This window comes from Cyprinus carpio, chromosome A17, assembly GCF_018340385.1.
Source record: "Cyprinus carpio isolate SPL01 chromosome A17, ASM1834038v1, whole genome shotgun sequence".
NCBI lineage: Eukaryota > Metazoa > Chordata > Actinopteri > Cypriniformes > Cyprinidae > Cyprinus > Cyprinus carpio.
Genome location: NC_056588.1, coordinates 27,474,406 through 27,500,016, shown reverse-complemented (window position 1 = coordinate 27,500,016; position 25,611 = coordinate 27,474,406). Strand labels below are relative to the sequence as shown.

Here is a 25,611-nt window from a genome sequence, read left to right as displayed (position 1 = left end):
TGCATTCTTTCGCTTTTCACCAGTAATATAGCTATTTCCCCTGTAACCGCAGTAAACAAAGCAGCGCAGCACCTGATTTTGCAACTTGCAGTGCTCATATTTAATCAATTATCCATAGCCTTTTGCATGTATTTTTTTTTTCCCGTCCAATTTCTACCAGTGATCCTTTCCTCCTACCGGAAGTTTTACCGGATAATAATGCTAGAGGACAATAATTTCATTTTACAGAACATCATACTATTAATCCTAATATACATTTTTTGGTTCATGTTTTACCTAAGCTTGCTGTTGGAATTGAATGTAATAAGAGAGAAAGACTTAAGAGGTTAAAAAGACTGGCTGCCGCTAAATCATAGAAATAAACAATTAAATTAACACAATCTCATCATTTAGATTGTCATTGGTTACATACAAAAAAACATAACCAGCATAACCATTTGTTAAAGCCTTAAAGCTACATTATAAATATAAACACAGCAAAGACAAATGCTACTTTAAACGTTAACACTGGGATAAATTTAGTATCTAACTTTAATAATTTACTGTGGTTATTTGTGGTTATGTCAAGTCTCAGATGCTTGTGAGGAGGGTTAGGAAAGATATTTCTGTGGTGAGTGAAGCAGCTGTCTGTGTAGAGCATTCTAAATTAGTTGTATTAGAAGGTTCCATTAAATTAAAGATACTGCCTTTTGTGAATGACCCCTAATGAATACATTACAGTTGCTTCATTAATGATATTGAAAACACCACTAATATAAATGCAGGTATGGATGTGTGGACATACTGGAAAACAACCAAGAATGTAATTTGTGCACACACAGTTACATAAAAATTTTCATGCTGTCTCTTATGCATTTTGGCCACAGGGCAGTGTATACTGGGTAACCAGTGTTTTCTAAAGAGCACAGTGGTGTATATAGAAAGACAGAGAGAATCAGATAGACAGATATAGAAAGGGGGAGGGGGGTGGCTGTTACCATTTCTCATTCAGCCCACAACCACATCACATTATCCCGTGTGCTGATGGAAGTAGGTCAGTGGAGGAGAAAGGGAGGAGCATTTCCTTCTCATACTGCTCAACCGGTTTCTTGCATTACTTTTTCTTGCTTGTGTGATCAGCAGCGTCTGTCTTAAGCAGATTTTCTGCAAAATCATAAATCTTCCCTTTTCTAGCGTTTCCTCTCAATGACATGCCAACAGAAACCTCCATATTTCTACTGGTGGATTTAAGCCTCTAGGGAAGTTGAGCCACCCCTAGTTTCTAGGCAACCATAAACTAATTTGGTAATTTGACCATTAATATTTGAAGAGTCATCCATTTTACTTATCCTCTGATGAAGAGAGGCCCATGAAATAACTCGTAACTTTATTTAAGTTCAAAAAACAGTTTTATGATGTTAAACTTTATTTATTATGTTCAAGGACTCATGCTACTTGTGTATAAACAATTACAGACAAAAAAATAAAAAAATAATATATATATAAATATATTATATATATATATATATATATATAAAAGTTTTGAGAATTACATAAATATTAGTTTTCAAAAAGTTTGCTGCTAAACTGCTTTTAGATCTTTGTTTCAGTTGTTTCTGTGATGTACTGAAATATAATTACAAGCACTTCATACATTTCAAAGGCTTTTATCAACAATTACATGACGTTTATGCAAAGAGTCAGTATTTGCAGTGTTGGCCCTTCTTTTTCAGGACCTCTGCAATTCGACTGGGCATGCTCTCAATCAACTTCTGGGCCAAATCCTGACTGATAGCAACCCATTCTTTCATAATAACTTGGAGTTTGTCAGAATTAGTGGGTTTTTTTTGTCCACCCGCCTCTTGAGGATTGACCACAAGTTCTCAATGGGATTAAGATCTGGGGAGTTTCCAGGCCATGGACCCAAAATTTCAACATTCTGGTCCCCGAGCCACTTAGTTATCACTTTTGCCTTATGGCACGGTGCTCCATCGTGCTGGAAAATGCATTGTTCTTCACCAAACTGTTGTTGGGTTTTTGGAAGAAGTTGCTGTTGGAGGGTGTTTTGGTACCATTCTTTATTCATGGCTGTGTTTTTGGGCAGAATTGTGAGTGAGCCCACTCCCTTGGATGAGAAGCAACCCCACACATGAATGGTGTCAGGATGCTTTACTGTTGGCATGACACAGGACTGATGGTAGCGCTCACCTTTTCTTCTCCGGACAAGCCTTTTTCCAGATGCCCCAAACAATCGGAAAGGGGCTTCATCGGAGAATATGACTTTGCCCCCAGTCCTCAGCAGTCCATTCACTATACTTTCTGCAGAAGATCAATCTGTCCCTGATGTTTTTTTTTGGAGAGAAGTGGCTTCTTTGCTGCCCTTCTTGACACCAGGCCATCTTCCAAAAGTCTTCGCCTCACTGTGCGTGCAGATGCGCACACATCTGCCTGCTGCCATTCCTGAGCAAGCTCTGCACTGGTGGCACTCCGATCCAGCAGCTGAATCCTCTTTAGGAGACGATCCTGGCGCTTGCTGGACTTTCTTGGACGCCCTGAAGCCTTCTTTACAAGAATTGAACCTCTTTCCTTGAAGTTCTTGATGAACCTTATAAATTGTTGATTTAGGTGCAATCTTAGGCCCCGTCCACACGGAGACGCATTTCTGTGAATACGCACAAATTTTTTATCGGATAGGCGTTTCGTCCACACGGATCCGGCGTTTTCGTAAGGTGAAACCGCTATTTTTTGAAACCGGGTCCCAAAGTGGATAAATCTGAAAATGCCGCCTTTGCGTTTTCGTCTGGACGGCTAATCCGTATATTTTCTGAAACGATGACGTCATCAGCCCATGTCTCCCCCCAGTCAGACACCTCTACGTCACGTAACAGCAACAAAAACATGAACAAACACTGAACGATTGTCTTTTTATTAACTAACATTAACACAGATTAATAAATGTATTGTTCCATGTTCGTTTGTGTACCACGCGCAAGGTTTATGAGCATAGTCCAAAAGTCTTCTTCTCCGTTTTAAGTGTATCTCTGTGGCAGAATTACAGCGTCACATACTGGTCTGGCATGTATACTACATCATTTAGCGGTTTCGTGTGGACGCGGATATTTCTTGAGACGAGGAAAAAAAAGATCGGATTGGGGTAAGCTCCGTCTCCGTGTGGACGGGGCCTTAGTAGCCACAATATCCTTGCCTGTGAAGCCATTTTTATGCAACGCAATGATGGCTGCACGCGTTTCTTTGCAGGTCACCATGGTTAACAATGGAAGAACAATGATTTCAAGCATCACCCTCCTTTTTAACATGTCAAGTCTGCCATTCTAACCCAATCAGCCTGACATAATGATCTCCAGCCTTGTGCTCGTCAACATTCTCACCTGAGTTGACAAGATGATTACTGAAATGATCTCAGCAGGTCCTTTAATGACAGCAATGAAATGCAGTGGAAAGGTTTTTTTTGGGATTAAGTTAATTTTCATGGCAAAGAAGGACTATGCAATTCATCTGATCACTCTTCATAACATTCTGGAGTATATGCAAATTTCTATTATAAAAACTTAAGCAGCAACTTTTCCAATTTCCAATATTTATGTAAATTCTCAAAACTTTTGGCCACGACTGTATATATATATATATATATATATATATATATATATATATTGTGCTTTAGGAAGTTATAATATGAGGCTACACTGTTACCATGATGTTGGCTCTAAACTGCTGGATGAAGTTTCTTAAAATGGTAAGAGTGGGGTAATTTAAGCCCAAAGGGAGCTGGAGTCTAAATCAGCATCTTGAGCCACAGGTGGGGAAACACCCTGGATGGATGGCCAGTCCATCACAAGGCTCACACGCAGATTTTAAGGACTAATGTTTTATTGAATTTCTCTTCCTTAGATATAGCACAGGATGAAAATGTTGAATTCACTTCTGCATAATCAATGGCACAGTTTAACCCCATGTGGCTCAACTTATCCTCTCCCTAGACTCAATTTGCCCCTCACTAGTGTTTAGCCAAGATACCAAATTTTTTGGAAAGTCATATTTTGAAAGCAGTTTATTTTAGATTCAAGGTTTAAGATTATTCCCAAGGATTAAACACATCCTGAAATTTATGTGCAAATTTTAATTTTTTAAATTTGAGATACATTACTGTGATCCGCTCAGTTTAAAGACAATGCAAGTAAGAAATGGCTCAACTTACCCTGATCTCCCCTAACTTTTCCAAGTTATCAAACTTATGCTTTCCATTTCACAAGTTAATCACTTACATATAATCAGATATAATATACAATATTTGTTTTTGCCATACTGTCTGAGGAGAGGGCTCTGAGTTCAGAATTTGGCTTAACCCAGAGTACTCCCCCATCCTTGGTTGGCATTAGATTGAGGAGTTGGGGTGGAGGAGGTATGCTGGAAAACTGTCATGTAACCGGCTCTACTGTATGTATATGCCTCCGTTCTTGCTGATTATTTGAACATGCTCCTCCAGAACTTTGTTAATAAAACATAATTTGGTGTATGCTAAAAAAAAGTAAGGTTGCCTTAAATAAGTGTCAGTAGCTGCTGTGTAGAAACACAGGAAAACCACCTGGTGTGACTACTGTCTAGTGGACATCCAGGGATATGGATGAGGGACTTGGTTTGACCACTGAGGTGAAAGTTTTGTAGTGCGACTGAAATGACACTTCAAGCCACCAAGAACATGCCTTGCGATAAGGCAGGCATGGTTGTGATGGAGAGATATATGTGACTCAATCCCACAGAGATAAAGAGGAAGAATAAGGTTTTATTTTTTCATAGACATTTCTATTGCTCATGTTTGTTGAGAACTTTCGCACAATAAAACAGGCATCATCTGCTTTTCAACAGCTTATTTCACAACAGGTTTAAAAGTTGGCAAACCGTCATGCAGACATGTCTCTCGGATAACAGCATTGTTTGTACATCCAGTTAGGACAATGCACGGGGAAAGCAATGCCCCCGTGGTTCATGCTAGGCCCTTTTGCCGATCCTGAGACCTCTTTCTGTTGATTTGGTAGTGTGGAGGCTTCTGCCAAATGTGTCATCATGGGGTCTCTAATCATGAAAAATGTGTATACAACCTATTCACTAGAGTGCTCTGCATGATAATTGCCATTTGAGAGGTGCCCGTTTTGAGGAAATTCTTTCCCTTTGGAGAAAAAAAGCCTCCTCATCAGAGGGATTCCGGCTTTTACATCCAAAATATTCTAGTGCCATCAGTGGATTGGGGTCTGTGTCCAATCTTGGTTATGTGTTGACTGAACTACTGTACACTCTTCAGAAGTGCAGTTTCAGGATGTTGACACAGAAGATTACTCCTGCGCATATCATGGTGCAGATTCAAGTGAAAGTAGAGATGGTCACAATAGATCTCAAGTTAGATATTCTCAGGTTCACCTTTTAGTGCAAAGCTTACCAAAGGTGTGTTTGATTAGGATTAGAGCTAAACTCTGCAGGACAGCGGCACTCCAGGACTGACGTTGCCTATCCCTGACTTAGTGTGTCAGCATCAAAACGTTGTTCTCTGATTAAGCAAAGTATTGGCTTGAGAATAATCCCCGGAAGAGTTTTCTGCTGCCATGTTTCTAGGAATGGAATTATATTCTCACTGTGCAGGTTTGACTGTCTCCTGCTCATGTAGTATTGTTTCGCACATGTCTGAATCGTTTCGGAATAGGACAGGAGGTCATTATAAGCCTGTGGAATTTTGGAATTGGCTACAGATTTTGGTGGTTATTCTGGATTTAGGCTACTTAACTCCAGACATTTAGAACTGGCATGTCATCATCAGGATGGACAACAGGATGGACCCTTCCGGCCACACAAATGCAAGTGTGGCCGGAAGGGTAGTCAGAGGCTCTTCAAGACTGTTTTGACAATACTGACTGGAATATGTTTAAGCAGGCTGCCACATACAATAACACCACAGACCTCCAAGAGTACCCGGAGACTGTTACTGCCTACATCACCAAGTATATTGATGATGTAACAGTCACAAAGACCATTGCTGTCTGACTGTCTGGGCCAACCAGAAGTGGGAGGTCTACAGACTCCTGAAGGCTCGGAACTCTGCCTTCAGAGCTGGAGATGAGGTGGGCCTGAGAACAGCTAAGGCCAACCTTTCCCGCAGCATCAGAGAGGCTAAGAGACAGTACTCCAGGAGGACAGCCCATCGATTCAGTAACAGCAGAGACACTCAGAGCCTGTGGCAGGGGATACAGACCATTATGGACTACAAGCCCCCACCAGGGACCTGTGACAGCACCTTCTCCCTGCTGAACGAGCTGAACGCCTTCTTTGCTCGCTTTGAGGAACAAAACAGCACCACTGCACAGAAGTCTCCACCTACTCCTGACGACCAGGTGATGACGCTGTCCCTGGACAGCGTGAGGAGATCCCTCAGCAGGATCAAAGCCTGAAAAGCTCCGGGTCCTGACAACATTCCTGGGCATGTTCTGTGAGACTGTGCAGTGGAACTCACTGATGTCTTCACAGACATTTTCAACATCTCACTAAGTCAGACTGTTGTTCCCACATGCTTTAAAGCTACCACCATCATTCCAGTCCCGAAGAAGCTGTTTCCATCCTGCTTCAATGACTACCGTGTAGCCTGAACCAGACAAATTAAAGATTCGATCGGGAGCCTGGTTGAAACATGAGCCGAATTCCACAGAAAGGCAGGATGTTGTAAATCAACTCCTAGCACCACAGTCTGATAACCAACCAACTCTTTCACAGAACAGCTTTCAACATTAACACCATTAGAACAATTATTGACAATTTCAATTCGAAGAAGAGATTGTCTAATTTGGGGCAAGTAATCGAAGAGATGGACAGTCTGACCCTCACATGTAAAGCCATGAGAGTAAACAAGATCGTTGGATTGACTTCCCCCCACATAGCAGAACTAGACTGAAATTCCTAAGGAGACCTGTTAACCCCTCTGGTCTTCACAGGACGTATCCTTACTCCCCAGAATGGCACAGAGAATGCCTTCCAATGCATATATGCACCAAAATGAACTCAAAAAAGACTTCTAAATGGATATATGTCCATTGCTCAACTCGATATCATACATGAACCCACACATTTGATTATAATGTTTCTAATCACTTATTGTGTATGCCTTTTTTAAATAACTCTCGAATAGCTTAAGGGATCATATTCATGTTTAGTATGTGTGTGTTCGAATCTTCTTGCTTGAAAGGTTTCTGACCATCAGTTATTTGTCAAATGTATCATATTCTTGTTATAGGAATCATGTCCAAATTATACCCTGCAAGACGGGGAAAATTCGGACCTCGTGCTTGATAAGATAACATATGATTTATGAATGGGTGGGACAAACATCGCAACACACCGAGAAAAGACAATATCTAATTGGTCAAGACAACATTTGAGGTGTGGCCAAAAGGCCAGTTTAAATACTCAGGACACCATCAAATTTTGCTTTTAGCTTTTAGCTTTTAGCGTTTAGCTTTCGCTATCAGTCATGCGGGCTTTTAGCTTTAGCTTTTAGTCATGCTTTGTCATCACTTTTAGCGTTCTTCGAGCGCCGTTCCAGTGTGCTTCGGCCTGCACGCCTGCTGCTACTTAGCCACGATGAGAAGAAACACCACCTAGTCTCGTCAAACTTTACTTCTATTCTTTTACTTTAGTTTCTTTTCTTTTTCGTTTGAGAGTTTCATGTTCTAAGTTAAGTTTTGTAACGCCATGTCTCCGAGTCTGACCTCGCGTGCCCGTCTGAAACTTCAGCCAGCCCACAACTCCGCATCTTCAGCCTACGCCCAACCACGGGCTTCCCAAGACGTCACTTCAACGACTACTGAACTTCCAGCCAATCAGCAACCTCGGGAAACCCCCTTTTCAGCAACAACAAAGGGAACCCCGTTAAACAGTCAACGCAAGTAACCTCCAGACTCACATCTGTACTGGTGTTATCTAATATAATTTTAACCTCATTGAGGAACTCAGTGCGAGGGTTAATTAAGTGATTTATGGTTGTTCATGTCTATGTAATTTCACGTATTGCTGTAAACTTGGGATTTCACATTTTCATCCTCTTAAACTCATTCTTTCCTAACTTTCTATCTTCCTGCAACTTGTGTGAATGTGTGAGTGCGTGTGCTTATGTGTTAGATTAGTTTATATGTCTTAGATTTATCTAATAAAGCCTTATTTATATTGAAAAGAGAAGTATCTTGTGTTTTGTGCTTACAAGTTAATGTCTTAAACTGCTGATCTTGTTACTGTGCTAATTAATAGTGTTTTCACTATACTTTGGATATTAATACCCAGCGCAGATTTGATGTTAAACGGCTCGTTCAGTGAATCGCTGGCCGTTTCAGTGATCAGCCGTGAAACAGTGATTCTGTTCAAATTCCCTTTAAAATCTTAAATGATTCCCTTTGAGCTAAATTGACCTGTTTCCCTTACAACCGTCCAGTTCCTGGGTGTGCACATCACAGAGGACCTCTCCTGGACAGACAACACCGCAGCACTGGCCAAGAAAGCACAGCAACATCTCTACTTCCTCCACAAACTGAGAAGAGCCAGAGCCCCCGCCCCCATCATGTGCACCTTCTACAGAGGCACCATCGAGAGCATTCTGACGAGCTGCATCACTGTGTGGTATGGCACCTGCAACCCGTCCTGCCGGAAGACCCTTCAATGCATAGTGAGAGCAGCTGAGAAGATCGTTGGTGTCTCTCTCTCCTCCCTCCAGGACATTTATGGAACCCATCTCACCCGCAAAGACCTCTGCATCGCAGGTGATCCCACCCACCCGTCACACAGCTTCTTCAGTCTGCTGCCATCAGAGAGGAGACTGCGGAGTCTCCAGGCCAGGACCAGCAGACTAAAGGATAGCTTCATTCGTCAGGCTGTCAGAAAGCTGAACCCCCTCCCCTCTTTTGTACATGTGCAAGAATTGACAATAAAGCAGGCCGGGCTTGACTTGACATGATTGTTAAATCAACGTCCCATGTGGTTGTTGGTGAGGCGCTTCCTTTTTTGTGCACAGAAGTTTCTGTCCTTCAGATCAGTGCACATTGCACAAACAACAAATCTGCACTAGATTTTCAAGCAAATCAGGCCAGTGTCTCTCTGTCACCTCTAACTCCCATGGGAATAGATGCTGTGGCTCAGACATGACCAAGGGCATGCTTGCATGCCTTCCTACCTTTCAAGCTCTTTCCACTGGGCCTGTTGAGGATGTGAGAAGACAGAGACAGACACCATCTTCTGCTGGTAGCACTGCAATGGCTATCCCGAGTTGGATTCTTGGATCTGGTTTCCTCCTTTGGGAGATCCCGATTAGAGCCAAACTGTTATCTCAGGCTGGGGTGCTGCATGGCATCCTCAGCCGAAAATGTGAAAAGTTGAATCTTGATATGAATCTTTTTTGGTCTTTATTTAGGCACAGTTTGGTGAATTAATGGGTGATGGAGTGCCTCATCACACCTGGGGGCTGTAGCATCAGTAACTGATGCAGCGCCTTGTTCCCTGTTCAAAGAACCATGGTTTCATTCATAACTGGGATTTCCTCAGCCATATAGAGGGACAAAAATATCACAGAAACATGGATGAGAAACCTTTTGACTAGGGCCAATAAGCAACCAACCAGAACAAACTCCTGCAACCACATAGCAATTTACCAAAAACAGCATTGTGGCAATAAGTTTTACACAATGTTAAACTCTGTTTCCATCTTCTGCTGTTACAAATGCAACCAAATGCCTCTCTCTCTTCACATTACCCTCATTTCTCCTCCTCATAATTGTTTGTTCTAACTGTAAGCATGTTTTTGCACATTTCATCTTCCCCACACAGCTTGGGGTTTCTGTAATGTAAATACACTTCTCTCCCCTACACGTTTCCCCCAGAATTCATTTCATACTGTCCTCACAACAAAACCCAGTGGGGCTCAGAGGAATCTTTGGCATCCCAAACCACTCCTGTCACAGTGGCCAAATGGAATCTTTTCATTTTCTCTCATTGCTCTCCCTCTCTCTCTGCCTGCTTTTACCATTAGAGGTTGCCCTTTTTCGAAGGGGATAATGTTCAAAGCCAGCACAGCCACTCTTTCCCAGAGTCTGAAAAAAAAAAAAAAAAAAAAAAAAAATATATATATATATATATATATATATATATATATATATATATATATATATATATACAGTAGCAGCGGACAAAGTCAAAATAAAATCAATGTTAAAAAAAGAAGAACTTACTAGAAATATTATAATTATTTAATTCTAATTAAAGAGATAATTAGAAATATGTACTTTACTTGCTAGTTTCCTTTTAAGTAAAACAATAAAGTACAGTAGCATCAGGACATAGCCTACTCTGTGTCATAAAATTATGTCTTAATATAATGACAGCTAAATCCAATAACCGCGTGAGCTTAACTCCACTGTAGTTTTCACTCATACAACAACACTGGTTTCCATGTATTAGGCACTGTGTGAATTTACTGTCTGTTTGTTTATCTGCATATTGATTTTTACCTCTATCATGAATTGACTGCATAGCTTGGCGGTTTCGCATGTATCATGCATTCTTATGTGTCAGCCAGTGTGGAGGATGTCTTTACTCAAAGGGCCCAGTTCACTGCAGTACAGTTAAGTTTCAGAGTATCTATTACTTAAATGTAACATACAGGTCAATGACATATGGTATCTGTGATAAAGAAAAGAAAAAAAGATCATGAATCAAATTCATAGAAATGTTTGTATTTATTAAAGGTAGGGTAGGTGATTTCAGAGAGGCTAGCTATAACAAGCTAGCTTTTAAAGCAAGATCCCACCCTCCTTTCAAATCACCTTCTCCAAAACACATGAACGAACTCAGGCAGACCAGAACCTAACCAGCGACACAATGGCCATTTCTCAATATGCATTCTTAAGCGCTCCTGCTCTACGTCATCATTAACCGTCAAAGTTTAATTCCATACTCAAGAATGCAAGTAAAGAGGATGCACGAAAGTGCCTGGATGTGTTCTTGATATCGAGGATGTATCGAATGCAGCAGACATCAACAGAATCGAACAGTTAAAAATCCCAGAAAACACTGCAGGTGGGCGGACGACGTACGGAAACCAGTAAGCTTTTAAACTTCTCACTGCAAGCCTGTAAATACGTGAGGGCTCGTCAAGTCAAGTCACCTTTATTTATATAGCGCTTTAAACAAAAAAGATTGCGTCAAAGCAACTGAACAACATTCATTAGGAAAACAGTGTGTCAATAATGCAAAATGACAGTTGTAGGCAGTTCATCATTGTGAAAAGTAAACATCGTTTTGTTTTGCATAATTTTAATAAAGTGATAAAGACCTGGAAAAAATATTTTTATTGGTATATTTTTTTTTAACATGGATCAATAATATTCAATAATAATAATAATATTCAATAATATATAGCAACATTAAATATACATGCCTAAGCTTAAACATTTTTACAAATATATATGGTAAAATAAAAAAATATATATATATAAACCTTCTACAGATAAACGGTTTGTGATGTTATGTGTTATTTATAGTGTCTCACTCCTTGTAACGTTCTGGGACTATCAATCAAGCAGCAAGAGCACAGCGCATCTCAATTCTCACAAAGATGCGTTCTGTGTTCTCGTGTCCTTCCGAGTTCGTTCTTTCAAGGTAGCCTGGCAAGACCGGTCTCCAAGAGAACACAAGTCCATTCTTTGCGTTCTTGGAATTGAGAAACAGCCAATGAGAGACGGCATTGTTGGAGTGTTGAATCACTTCAGAGATTTGTTCTATTTGACCGTAACTGCTCTGCAAAGTGGATATCAGAGGATATTCCACCATGATTCCTGTTCGAAGGGAGATTATATGGTCCATTAAAAGGGCATTAAACTGTGAGAGACGTGAATTTTAATTGTATTTATTTACAGAGGTATACTATGTCACACTTCGATATTCTTCTCTAGTGGTTTTGTGTTTGTACTGGGTGGGTATGCTCTGCAGCTGTTGTGTAGTAGAAATTCATAATTTGTATGTTATTGAGTGTGAAGTTAAGTATTCTTCGGTTTATTTCCTGTGCTCAGGGAGTAGGGTGCAAAGAACGCTATGTTGGGACCATGTCAATCGGAACACTGTTCATGCATGGAGCTCTCTTCTAACGAGCCTTTTATCTGAATCCGGTGTGTTAAGAGAGACATGCAAAATATGCAGAGCAGTGGTGCGCGAGGACTGGAATTGAGAACCACTCTTTTAAGGTGTGCAATCTGATCTACAGCTTACAAGAACAAAAGAATCAACACCCACAACAGCATTAACCAAGCAAGTAAATACAGTAAACAACTTCTGATTGTGATCTAATGTGGATTTTGGTCACATAATAATGCAGAAATACATTGTAGCTTTTTATAAAAGGCCAAACACTACACCTAATTAGCATTTCTCATGTAAATGTCCTTTATTATAATAAAAAGTTAAAATCACACAAAAATTAAAAACTGCATACTGTTGCAATCGTATGTTTATTTGAAACTTTGTCATCGGAAAACATGCCGGAATATAATCGAGTTATCTGACTGTGTGTCCGTCATGAGTCTTTATTCTTTCTACAGAAAAATTAAAGGGGTCATATGATGCTCTTAAAAAGAACATTATTTTGTGTATTTGCTGGTTTATGCTGGTCCTTTGCTCGTTTATGCTGGTCATGTGCTGGCAAAGGACCAGTATAAACCAGCAAACGGACCATCATAAACCAGCAAAAGGACCAGCATAAACGAGCAAAGGACCAGCATAAACCAGCAAAGGACCAGCATAAACCAGCAAAGGTCCAGCATAAGCCAGCAAAGGACCAGCATTAACCAGCATCCCAGCGTCAGAACATACCCAAACAGCAAATGCTGTTTTTTTCAGCAGGGCCTCCATAAAATGCACAGCACACATCTGAATATTTGGGTTGAACTGTAATGGAACAATGTTGAAATACAACTTAACCACTGATTTCTAGTCGTACCCTCTTTTGGAAGGCCAAACTAAGTAGTTTCGCTTTCACAACGAAACACACAGCGACTCCACAACATGGCAGCGGTGGCAACAGAGAGAATAAAAGTAACGCCTTCTTTCTTTGTTTGAACATTTGGGCAGCATTGTGCAAATCTTCCCATGTAGTGATGTAGAGATGTGGGGGCGTGTTAGAACGAGCCGTTATAGGGGGGTGTGGTTGACTCTTAACATTTATAAAGAATATCTCGTTGGGTTTGAGACTTTAGTCTTTGCAGCTTTACAGATCTTCTTTATGCACCAAGTGCTTGTAACACTCCAAAAATAATCTAAATCTTTGAAAATTTAAATTGAAATCGCATCATATGACCCCAACATGAAAACTGAAATATTTCTCCAAACATGCAATGTTTTTGGACTAAATACCCTAATACATGTTGTGTAGCAAAGCCCTGTAACCAGTGCTATCAATTGGATCAACTGGGGATTGTGTTAACTGGTGATGTGCACACACAACAATTGTTTCAGCTATATACCAGTGGCGTTGTGCTGTATGTGATACATAGCATATGCCAAATTAAAACCAGCATACTGGTTATATACATATAGTGTAAACAGGAATGTGGAGTTTAGCTCAAGTATGCATGACCCTGAATGACAGACTCATGGGACAATGATAAATACAGAACACAGGTAACTGACTGCTGATGTGTGTTAAGTGTTTGTGTACATGTCCGTACAGAGGGGAGTTGAATATAGAAGAACAGAGTGTATTACATAAACAACAAGGCTAAAGTGCTAACGTGGGTTGATTGATCTCATCTGCTTGGACTTACATGACCACATGCCTGTCGTGCAGAGATCTTTTAGTATTACACTTTGCACATGTACAAAACCACATTACTCAAACTAAACATGGTTATCTACATTGTATTAAAAACTGATAGATGACCATATTTTTAAGATGATGAAGAATACATGAATTGTTGAACAAGGGAACTGGGGAAGATAAATTTATGAGTAAGCATCTGTCAGACATTTCATCCAGTGTGACTTATATTGTACTGAAAGTATTTTTTAATCAGTTCATGCATTCCATGGGAATCAAACCCATGACCTCAGCATTGCTAGTGCCATACTTTGCTATTTGAGTTACAGGAATACAGAAAGGTGGAACAAATAACAACCTTTAGTCTTTGAACAGTGGCATGAACTCATTTTGCAAGGTAAAATATATCACAGCCATGAAACAGGTCCCAGATATTTGCAGATATTTAGGAAACACGCTAAATTCACATAATTGTTTCTCCAAAAAACAATGCTTTAAACCAGGAGTGTCAAACTCAAATCCTGGAGGGCCAGAGTCCTGCAGAGTTTAGATTCAACCCTAATTAAACACACCTGATCCAAATAATCAAGTCCTTCAGGCTTATTTGAAAACTAGATGGTATGTGTGTTGGAGCAGGATTGGAACAAAACTCAGCAGGGATCCTGCCCTCCAGGAATTGAGTTTGACACCCCTGCTATAGACAGTTATTTTACTTTTAAATCTGTGCACGTCGAAATGTCTGTTTTTGTTTTGGTCTGTGTAACTCCACCCACTGCCAGTTTACCCAATAGTATTGACACCCCAGGTTGCCACTTGCCAAAAAAAAACTGCATATTGCAGCCATGGTAGCCAGCAAACGATCCCGGTCAGAGGTTGCAGATTCTATCCGATCTAAAAGCCTCAACATCCATCTTAAAGCTGTACGACCAGAGGAATATTAACACATGGACAAATCAACTAATCAACTTGCAGTGTAAGGCTCATTGCCTTACATTGACAGCTGCACTAGTTCCTGTTGCGTGTCCTTAATCTGGCAAGAGTGTCAAGTCTGTGGAGGAAGGGCGGCAGACACAACGCTCTCCAATATTTTGAATTTGGAATGCAGTACCTGTTTCAACAGCTAGCTGTCAATATTACATATTGCACCTTTAAGTGCCTTGATGGGCAAGCCCAACACTCCCTATCTCTCGTCTATTCTCTCTCCTCTATTCTCTCCAAATCACTTCCTCTCTCCCCTCTTGTCAGATAAGAGAATGACTGCAGCCTTTAGGGAAGGGGTTAGGGCTGGACGATATGGCCAAAATTTATATCACGATATATTTCTTAATTTCGGTCGATACGATATAATTCCGATATCGATAGAACCCTATAAAAAGCCTCGTAAAAACTGCCAAGAACGCCCCACAACAGATGTCTGTGTATATAAATTTATGAAAAATGAATTTGCCAAGTCTGACACCTCATTTAAAACCATTTAATATTTTTGAAAAAAAAAAAAACATTTTTTTTTTGTATTTAGCCTTCATACAAACAATAAATGTGAAATCACTGTCAAATAATCATTTCAGACTCACCTAATTAAAATTAATATCTTTAACTTCAAACTATAGTCTAATATATACTACCAGTCAAAAGCTTTTGAACAGTAAGATTTTTCTGCTCTAAGATTTCTCTTCTGCTCACCAAGCCTGCATTTATTTGATCCAAAATACAGCAAGAAAAGTAACATTTTGAAATATTTTTACTATTTAAAATAACTGTTTTATATTTGGAAATATTTTAAAATATAATTTATTCCTGTGAATTCAAAGCTATATTTTTAGCATCATTACTCTGATTACATGATCGTTCAGAAATCATTCTTATATTCTGATTTGCTGCTCAAAAATAATTTGTTGAAATCAGCTGAGTAGAATTTTTTTCAGGTTTCTTGATGAATAGAAAGTTCAGAAGAAGAACATTTATTTGAAATATAAATATTTTGTAACTTTATAAATGTCTTTATCATCACTTTTGATCAATTTAAAGCATCTCTGCTAAATAAAAATTTCTATAATTTCTTTCCAAAAGAAAGAAAGAAATGATGCTGACTCAAAGCTTTTGAATGGAATAGTGTAATCAAATCAAATGTAATCAAAATGTAATGTTACAAAAGCTTTATGTTTCAGATAAATGCTGATCTTTGGATCTTTCTATTCATCAAAGAATCCTGAAAAAAAGAATGAAATTTCTGAAGATCATGTCAAGACTGGAGTAATGATGCTGAAAATTTAGCTTTGATCACAGGAATAAACTACATTTTAAAATAAAAGTTATTTTAAATAGTAAAATTGTTTTTACAATGTAACTGTTTTTTGCAGTACTTTGGATATAGATTGAAACAAATGTGTTTTAGTCAGTGTAAAGAGTATGAAGAGTGCTCTTGAGTTGCTGCAGGAAAAAAAAAAAAAGGCATGTTGCTGGAGCCGGGCTTAAATGCAAACTGATTGTCTGCCAGCAGGAGGCGCTGTGAAGTGGTAGACCCAGCGGTTTTTCTCCAGTAACGGCTATAATCAAAGGAGCTGCGCTTATGAACGCTTCTTTATCAGATAAAATCAAAATGCCATCGAAACTTTTCTGAAACAGTCGGTTCCCTTCAGAGATACATTCATATAAAACACCCGCGACGTGTTTTGATTTTGAAAACGTGCAGTGCTCATATTTATTCAACGAAGTCAAACGCCACAAATAAATCAATGTATGGGAAACACTGCTATATCGAAATATCGGAAATGTGTTTAAAAACCATATCACCGTTATTGAAATTTTTTTTATCGCGATACATATTGATATTGAATTATTGTCCAGCCCTAGAAGGGGTGTTAAAAATTTTCACTGTGAAAACCATAGACTGTAAAAAAATATGGACGTAGTGTCCATGACGTCACCCATAGACTCCTGAAGAGCAGTTTTGAAGCTCAAAGTGTGCAGAGTGGGCTGTCGCAATCTTACCCTGCGCGTCTCTCCCGAAAAATCGAAAATGGGCAAAAAGGCGGGAGCTGGTTGCTGAAGCCACGCCCACCTAGCGTAACGGCATTCTCAACAGCACAATCCACCTGTCACTCAAGTGGTCACACCCTTAATTATGCAGAACTTTAAGGCTTAATATAATTTAAACGGATGAGTTATAAAAAAATTCACCCCCCTCACAGTTGTCATGAAGGGCAAAATTAGCTATATAGACTAAAATATTTTTTTAAACCAGGCTGTTTTTTTTCTGCTGTAAAGTTGGGCATTTTAACATGGGGAGTCTATGGGACTAACTCCCTTTTGCAGCCAGCCTCAAGCGGCCAGTCGATGAATTGCAGTTTTAGTCACTTCCTTATTGGCTTCACGAGAGAGAGCGGGAGGTTGCCGCTCGGTGAAAACCTGAGCCTAACTGTCACACGTAACCAAAATAACTGACTAAATTTGTACAAAAATATGCAAGTTCTGACAATCAAAAAATAAATAAATGTCATAGGAGTCATAAATGCCATCAATAGCCATTTAAATGTTATTATGTCTATTCATTATTCATATTCTATCCAAGATTTCAAATTTTTATACCATTTATTGGGTGAATTTTAATTTACAACTTTACAACTTCTTTAGGGCTACAATACTGATTTCCATATTCAATTTTGATTCACAAGTCCTTGATTCAATTCAGTATTAATTAATATGGCTTTTTTTTTTCGTTTCTATGTGACTATGTAACATAGACTTGTGCTCCACATAGCTATCAACATTAACATGCATCCTTCACTTTCGTTTTCTATCAGATGAGGCTGCATGGTCTCATTGTTTAAACATAGGTATTAGTACATATCATTTACAGGTATGAAACATACATTTTTGAATGTTTTGATTTATGCTGAAACTGAATTTGGATGTATTGAAACATCTACAACATACATTACACATTATTATGTATTTAACAGTTAAAGAAATGTTAAATATTTACAAATCTTTTATATCATAAATACATTTGTATAGATGCAGTTTTATAATTTTATATTTTATAAATGGCCACATCAATCTAAATAACTACTATTAATTTTGTATATAACCATTGATAAGTGATATATAATTGTTAACAATGGCTGGAAATGAAAAACACCATATATTCAGATGTGCATTATTAGGTATTATTTTACAAGTGAAATAGTGAGAAGAAAAAAAAAATTCTTAAAGTCTTTTGCATCTAACATCTTTTCCTCTTTGTTTGTTTGTTTATTTGTTTGTTTTTGTGACCCTGCTGCCTTAATTTAGCAATTTCTATTTTATTGGCATTTAAAAAAATTAATTATCAATTTTAAATCTCCTTTTTAGCCACATTAAAAGAAAACTTGATTAATAGTTCTTAAATATATGCAACTTTTCACTTCCAGCCCTAGTTAACAATTCTTTACTACTTATAAATGATTATACAAAATTAATAATAGTTATTAAGATTGACATGGATTGGAATTGGGAAAATGTGCTTGGAAAAAAAATATATATGATCAGAATATCGACCTAATAATTATGCACACAATGTATAAAACATAATAGACCAAAATGACACAATCTGTGATGAAGCAGGCAAGAGCCAGTGAGTGTTTGATATCACTGTCCTGTCATAAAGCTTCTTGGGGCACCTATTTCTCTATTTGTAACAAATGCAGGATTTGACATTTATGATTGCGGTTATGAATGGGAATAAAGAATGCTAAATAACGGCAAACAGCAAACAAAATAAATATTACTTGACAAGTAAATGAATAAAGAAGTTTTACATTTTAAAGTGTAGGCTGAACGTCTGATGCATATGGCACACAAAGTTGGAAACATTTCGGGAGTTTTGAAGTCATCATCGGATTGGTTGAATTATACAGGATGTTCGGGAGACGTGCGTGTCGCGTCCTTTAACATTCTGCCTGGAAACAAATATGCCGTGATGCCAAACCCCCTCATGTTAGAAGAAAGGAGTCTTGTTTACAACTGTGACAATGGGCACTTATCAGGAACAACTAAAAACTGGATTTTCAAAAGTATGTGAATATTTACATTTTGCACACCAGTCTGTTATTGTGGGGACATTTCCATGTCCCTAAACATAATGCGGCACAAAATTAAACGTGATCAGTTGCTTTATCTGTCAGTCATGTGGCCTCTTGGGCGGTCCTTGCCATTCAAAGTGGCCAAGGTTCCCAGACCTTCTGCTGTCAGTCTAAAGGTCTGGCTATGCGAGACTAAGTCTTGTTTAACATTATATAATCCTTTGAAATGAGTTGGCAGCAGAAGCCAGAACCAAGTAAATGAGTAAACTGTGTTTAATAAACACAACTGAAAACATAATGCCATGACAACTTAATACAATATAATCAAACTGTTAATGTCATGATTTAAGTATTCATAAGGACCCATAGAAATTTGTACATCTGTGAAGTTGTTAGGGGTGCACGATAAATATCGGCCTTTACTGACGAGATGCGCATTAATTATCGGCCGATATTTATCGTTTGCCCCTAATAGTTGGGCATACGTAAATAATTTACATTTTAGAGGCTGTCAATACATAAATATTGTATGTTTCACTGTCTATGCAAACGTCAGTAAAAGTATGTGTGGTAGAACCACACTCTACCTACCAACACTCATGAGATCATGTTGGATTACAAGACTTTACCCATGGGTGAACAGACAGCAAAAGTAAAAGTGTAGAAGAGGTGGGAAAAAAACTGACTGAAAATGAGGATTCGTCATCATAAACATCTTCTAAATGTGCCTTTCTGACAGTTTAAATCATTCTGCTAAATCACTAGAAAGCAAGGATTCATAAAGAATGTTGACAAACCCTATTTTATTCATTATCTCTCACAAATTTAAACCATGCACACATCTGCTTCTGGGCACTTTGAAATCATTCAATTTAACAAGAGTTCTTACAATTAAAACAGAAGACTACAAAATGCAATAAGTCAGAATGACAGTGCAGTTTATAATTCTCTTCTTTAAAATAGACATCAGAGAGCATTATAGATATCAGAGGCCAAGCATGTGATGGATTTACATTTTTAAAAAATCATCTAAGATTTGCTTTTGAAGGGGTAAAATGGCAGACATTGTGCTCTCCATTTATAACACAGACTTATGCTGACTCCAGTGTTTACAAAAATATGATGTATGAATGAATTTATTTGATTCCTTGCCAATGTCAGCTGTGGCTTGCTCAGTTGGGGCTTAAAAACAATTAATATTTAGAAAACATTAACACTGTTATTCTCCTGTTCATTACTGTGAAACTTCTTGGAAACAAATTGTATTACACTGTATAAAGCCCTATATAAATAGAGGTGACTTGTCTTGAGGATTGTACACACTTTTCTTTACCTGGGTGGTCTGCTGTGGCAAAAAAAAAAAAAAAAAAAAAATAATAGTAATAAAATAAATAAATAAAATTATTAGTAATATTTTGAACTGTGCAGTTAATTCAAAACATACTCTTAGTTAAAAAGAGACTATTATATTCAAGGCATTTTTATAATTATAAAGTCAGAACAAATTTGAAGTGAACAGTTAACTGAAAATTAACTGAAAATGCCGATGTAAATTGTGACGAGTGGGGCGGGGCCGAGAGCCGTGGGAACGGAGCGAGGCCGGTGGAGTGATTGGGAAATGAGCGACACCTGCTCCACTCACCGGTCTCGAGTCCCACGGAGGAGATTGGGAGGATACAAAGAGGAGCGACGACAGTGAAGGACGAGAGAGGACCAGGCCTGGGCTTTATTTTGTGGTTTGGTTTTTGTTTGTGCGCGGCAGTCGCCAGTGAAGGGCTATCGCGCTGTTTTGTGTTTATTTTATTATTAAAGTTTTATTTGAGTGTTCGCCGGTTCCCGCCTCCTTCTTCCCGTGATTATGGAGTTTTATATTGTTACATACATTATTAAGCTTGACTTGATCATTCCCCAAAGTCTTCCAATCCTACTCAGAAAGCTTTTTCAGAACTTTCCATATCTTAAGTGCTTCACACTCCAGGTTTCCTAAAGTTATCTGCCCGAAAATAAACAAGGCGCTTTTACAATCAGCCTGCAAGAAACAGTACAGGGGTCTCATTTATAAAACTCTCCGTAGATTTCATCCTAAAAGTGTACGTTGGCACAAAAGCTAGATTTTGCGTATGCACAAAAGTTTTCAGATTTATAAAACCATGCCTACACCAGAACCTGAGCAAAAATCCCTTTATAAATCCCAGTCGGGGAAGATTTTGCGTACGTGCATCTCCACCTCGTCTCCTAGCCGAAATCACCATATATGAAGCTTACAACGCCTGGTTTTACTATGCATAACCTCATCTGCATATCATTTCCATGCATATTCCCATGCACGTGACACCATGTTTAACACCGAGACATTAAGGAAATATGAGATGGGGACTATTATGCCATTTGTGCCATACACATAAATTTTTATATCCATTATCCTGTTATGTTTTATAATAAATATATGAAAATATCCATAAAAACAAAATGGTTTAAAGTTGTTCTCAGATATATTTTAGAATAGAGTTGATCTCATTATTTTACACTGGCTAAATAGTATTTCAATTGTTTTAAACAATTCGAATCAAATTAAATGTAGCCTATGCAGTTTTGCTGATGAACATCTTTTAGCTAGTTTTAGTGGAAACAGATAGGCCCATATCTTTTGAAGTGTAAATACAATTGTCTGATTCGTCTCATCACTGACAAAGAAAACGTGCAAATCTTACCGTTTTCTCCTAGTTATATCCTTCAAATATTGTGGTTTTTTCATTATGTTGTGGAGATGCCTTGACACTGTTTTCTCCTAGTTGTGAAGTTGATGTTCTGTTCTATTATCATTGGTCCTATACCGGACAATGGACCGTTCGACCACTGAATCCAGCAGTGTCTGCCATAATATCGAAGTGCGCATCATTGATCATTGTTCTCTCTAAAATATTTCTCATAACATGGGATCTGTAAATTAGTTTAAAGATGAATTATTGTGCACCTATAGCAGTTCTCGCAGTCATTAAAACATAGCATACCACAGGAAAATTATTTATATTGTTAATAAAATTATGTAATTATGTTTTTTTTTTTTTGTAAAATTATGTAAGTGTTTATCTCCATTAATGCGAGTGGAGTATTTAATGTAAATGTGTATATCGACATGAAAACAGAGTTTAAAATTACTGTTTACTTAATTACTTTTCTCACTCCAGGAAAAAGAGTGCATACCCATGGTCTAGAATGTCCGTACGGTGCGTACATATTTATGGCAAGTTTATTTTTTGTAAATCACGATATGTGCATGGAAAATTGCGTACGCATGTTTCTATGCCCATTTTGTGTGTACGCAACGTTTATAAATGAGACCCCAGATGTTTACAGGATGCAGGCATGAGGTGGAATTCAGGACACTCTCAAGCATGTAGCACTACTGACCCACTTTTTCCCCAAGCAGACATTACCATTGCTCAGACTCCCACAAATAGATGAATTACTGATACGATTGGACACTATTTATAGCCAGAGTCACTTTTTAATTGATGTTCAACATTCCAGATCTCACAGAGCATTTCCCATGTGTCACTGAGCATCCAGTAGTGTGTGAAAACCAAACTGTTTCCTTATTTGGTCTAAATCCCATTGATGGCACAGTTTCAATTCTGTAAAAGTATTAAGGCAAGTTAACGAAGTACAACACATAATTTAAACAATGTTAAACTCCAACCTGTGTTCCAGCTTTAAGTGAAGTGACGTGACATACAGCCATGTATGGTGACCCATACTCAGAATTCGTGCTCTGCTTTTAACCCATCCAAAGTGAACACACACACACCGTGAACACACACCCGGAGCAGTGGGCAGCCATTAATGTTGCGGCGCCCGGGGAGCAGTTGGGGGTTCGGTGCCTTGCCCAAGGGCACCTCAGTCGTGGTATTGCCGGCCCAAGACTCGAACCCACAACCTTAGGGTTAGGAGTCAAACTCTCTAACCATTAGTCCACGACTTCCCCCAAAAGCATCACGCTTCTATTTAGCTTTTGAAATGGAAGCAAAACAGGGTCATAACATCTGATTGGGAACTACATATACATCAAAGAGTGGTGATCACACATTTGATTGGGAAGGAATTATACCCTGAATTCAAAAACATAGCCAATCATAACAGTTCCCTTGCACTCCTAATGTACTGCAGCCAAAGAGACTAAAACTAAATAAATAAATAAATAAAACCCTGGCTGCATCCGAAACCTGGGCAGCTGACTTGCTGCCTCGCTGCCCTATCTGGCGATGACTTTGCAGGCAGTGTTTTTGCATGAAGGCACCTCATGAAACTGATCTTGGACAGGCTTCTGAGGCAGCATAAAGGTTTAACTAGATAAGTAAAGTTTGCAGACAAACTTTGAAGTTGGCTTGAGAAAGCCTTGTCTGAAGGTTTGGAATAGCTTTGAAAAGCTTAAAGTTTAATTTTAATTGTTGAAACTGAAGTTTGGAAAAGAGTGGGAACACACGTTTCTAGCATGAATTAGCATGTTCTAGCATGATTTAACATGTCTCTAGCATGTTGCTATCATGATTCTAGAATGATTAGCATGTCTCTAGCATGTAGCTAACATATTGCTAACATGTTTCTAGCATGATTAACATGTTGTTGACATGTTTTTAGAATGATTTACAAGTTGCTAGCATGCTGTTAACGTTTCTAGCATGAATAGCATGTTGCTAGCATGACTAACAAGTTACTAGCATGATTCTAACATGATTAGCATGTTATTAGCATGTTTCTACCATGATTATCATGTTACTAGCATATTGTTAGCATGATAAACATGGTACTAGCATGCTTCCAGCATGATTAGCATGTTGTTACAATGTTTCTAGCATGATTACCGTGTTACTAGCATGTTGCTAGCATGTTTATAACATGATTAGCATGTTACTAGGAAGTTGCTACCATGTTTCTTGCATTATTAGCATATTGTTAGCATTTTGTTAGCATGATTAGTAAGGTACTAGCATGGTACTAGCATGGTTAACAAGTTACTAGCATGACTCTAGTAGCATTATTAGCATGTTACTACCATGTTTCTACTAAAATTATTAGCATGTTACTACCATGTTTATATAATGATTAGCATGTTACTAGCATGTTGTTAGAATGATTAGCATGTTGCTAGCATGTTTCTAGGATGATTAGCATTTTGTTACCATGTTGTTAGAATGATTAATATGTTACTAGCATTCTATAAACATGTTTCTATCATGAATAGCATGTTGTTAGCATGACTGACAAGTTACTATCATGATTCTAACATGGTTCGCATGTTACTAGCATGTTTCTATCATGATTAGCATGTTACTAGCATATTGTTAACATGATTAACATTTTACTAGCATGTTTCCAGCATGATTAGCATGTTGTTACAATGTTTCTAGCATGATTACCGTATTACTAGCATGTTGTAAGCATGATTAACAAGTTACTAACATGTTGTTACCATGTTTCTAGCATGATTAGCATGTTACTAGCATGTTGATAGCATGATTAGCAAGTTACTAGCATGTTACCACCATGTTTCTAGCATGATTAGCATGTTACTAGCATGTTGATATAATTGGTTAACAAGTTACTAGCATGGTTAACAAGTTACTAGCATGTTGCTAGCATGTTGCTAGCATCAGTGTGTTACTAGCATGTTGTTATCATGTTTCTACCATGAATAGTGTGTTATTAGCTAGGGATGGGCATTCGATTAAATTTTCTTAGCCGATCGTCGGGAGAATTAACGATCGACTATCGATAAATCATTAATATTTTTATAATAAAATTAATTTTTTACTTTTATAATTCAAAAATGCAATAAATACAAAAATACAGCATGTTTTTCCTTGATGAGACCTTTATTACAAGTTCAACTTGTGTCAGACAGTTAAACTACGTTCAGTTAGGCAAACCAAACATATATGCGCATGCATATGTGGTGCTCTAAAGCAGCGGAACCTGCAGCTGCGAGCCGGCGTTCTTAAACAGAGACCTCATTTGTTCCAAAATAATAATAATAAAAAAGAATCATGTTAAACAATAACTTAAACAAAAAACATAATAATACTTAGATCTGACAGGTTTTGTCAAAATGTAACTCAAAACTATCCAAGCCGGAAGAAAGGGCCAGATATTAGCCTTCCTAACAATAAAGGCCCGTTCACACCAAGAACGATAACTATAAAGATAACTATAAAGATAACGATATTAGCGTCCACACCAGCGAACGATATCTTCTGTTTATTCTAAGCGCACGCTCGTCTGGCGCTTTAAATTCTCGAGCGCGTTACAACAGGATGGATTCTGATTTGCTGTCAATTTTTTATCGTTCATCAGCTGGAAAAAAATCGTTTTGAAAGTGATTCCAACGATATCGTTTTTTCTTTGTCTTTATCGTTATAGTTGTGGTGTGGACGCTGCTGTTCTTTAATACTGAAAACGATTTTTAGAACTATATCTTTATCGTTATCTTTATAGTTATCGTCCTTGGTGTGAACGGGCCTTAAGGCTATCTTAACAAACTAGGCTACTTAAAGCCTCATGAAAAATAACTAACTTTAGTAACTCGCATACAACTTCTGCACCAGTCTACTGATTTTTGTTGAGAAATATAAGCATGTTGACATGATCTGGGGTCAGACGCGACCACAACCTGGTGACCGTCAGTCCAGCCGCCGAAAACAGCCACTCTGAGGGTACTGACGTTGC

The 25,611-nt window shown here is 38.3% G+C and overlaps 1 protein-coding gene across 1 annotated transcript in view; it reads right to left on the bottom strand.

The window, feature by feature from the left end:
• The window catches only part of daam2 (dishevelled associated activator of morphogenesis 2), a 168,774-nt gene that overhangs the window by 101,847 nt on the left and 41,316 nt on the right, over positions 1–25,611 (bottom strand). The window lies entirely within an intron of this gene.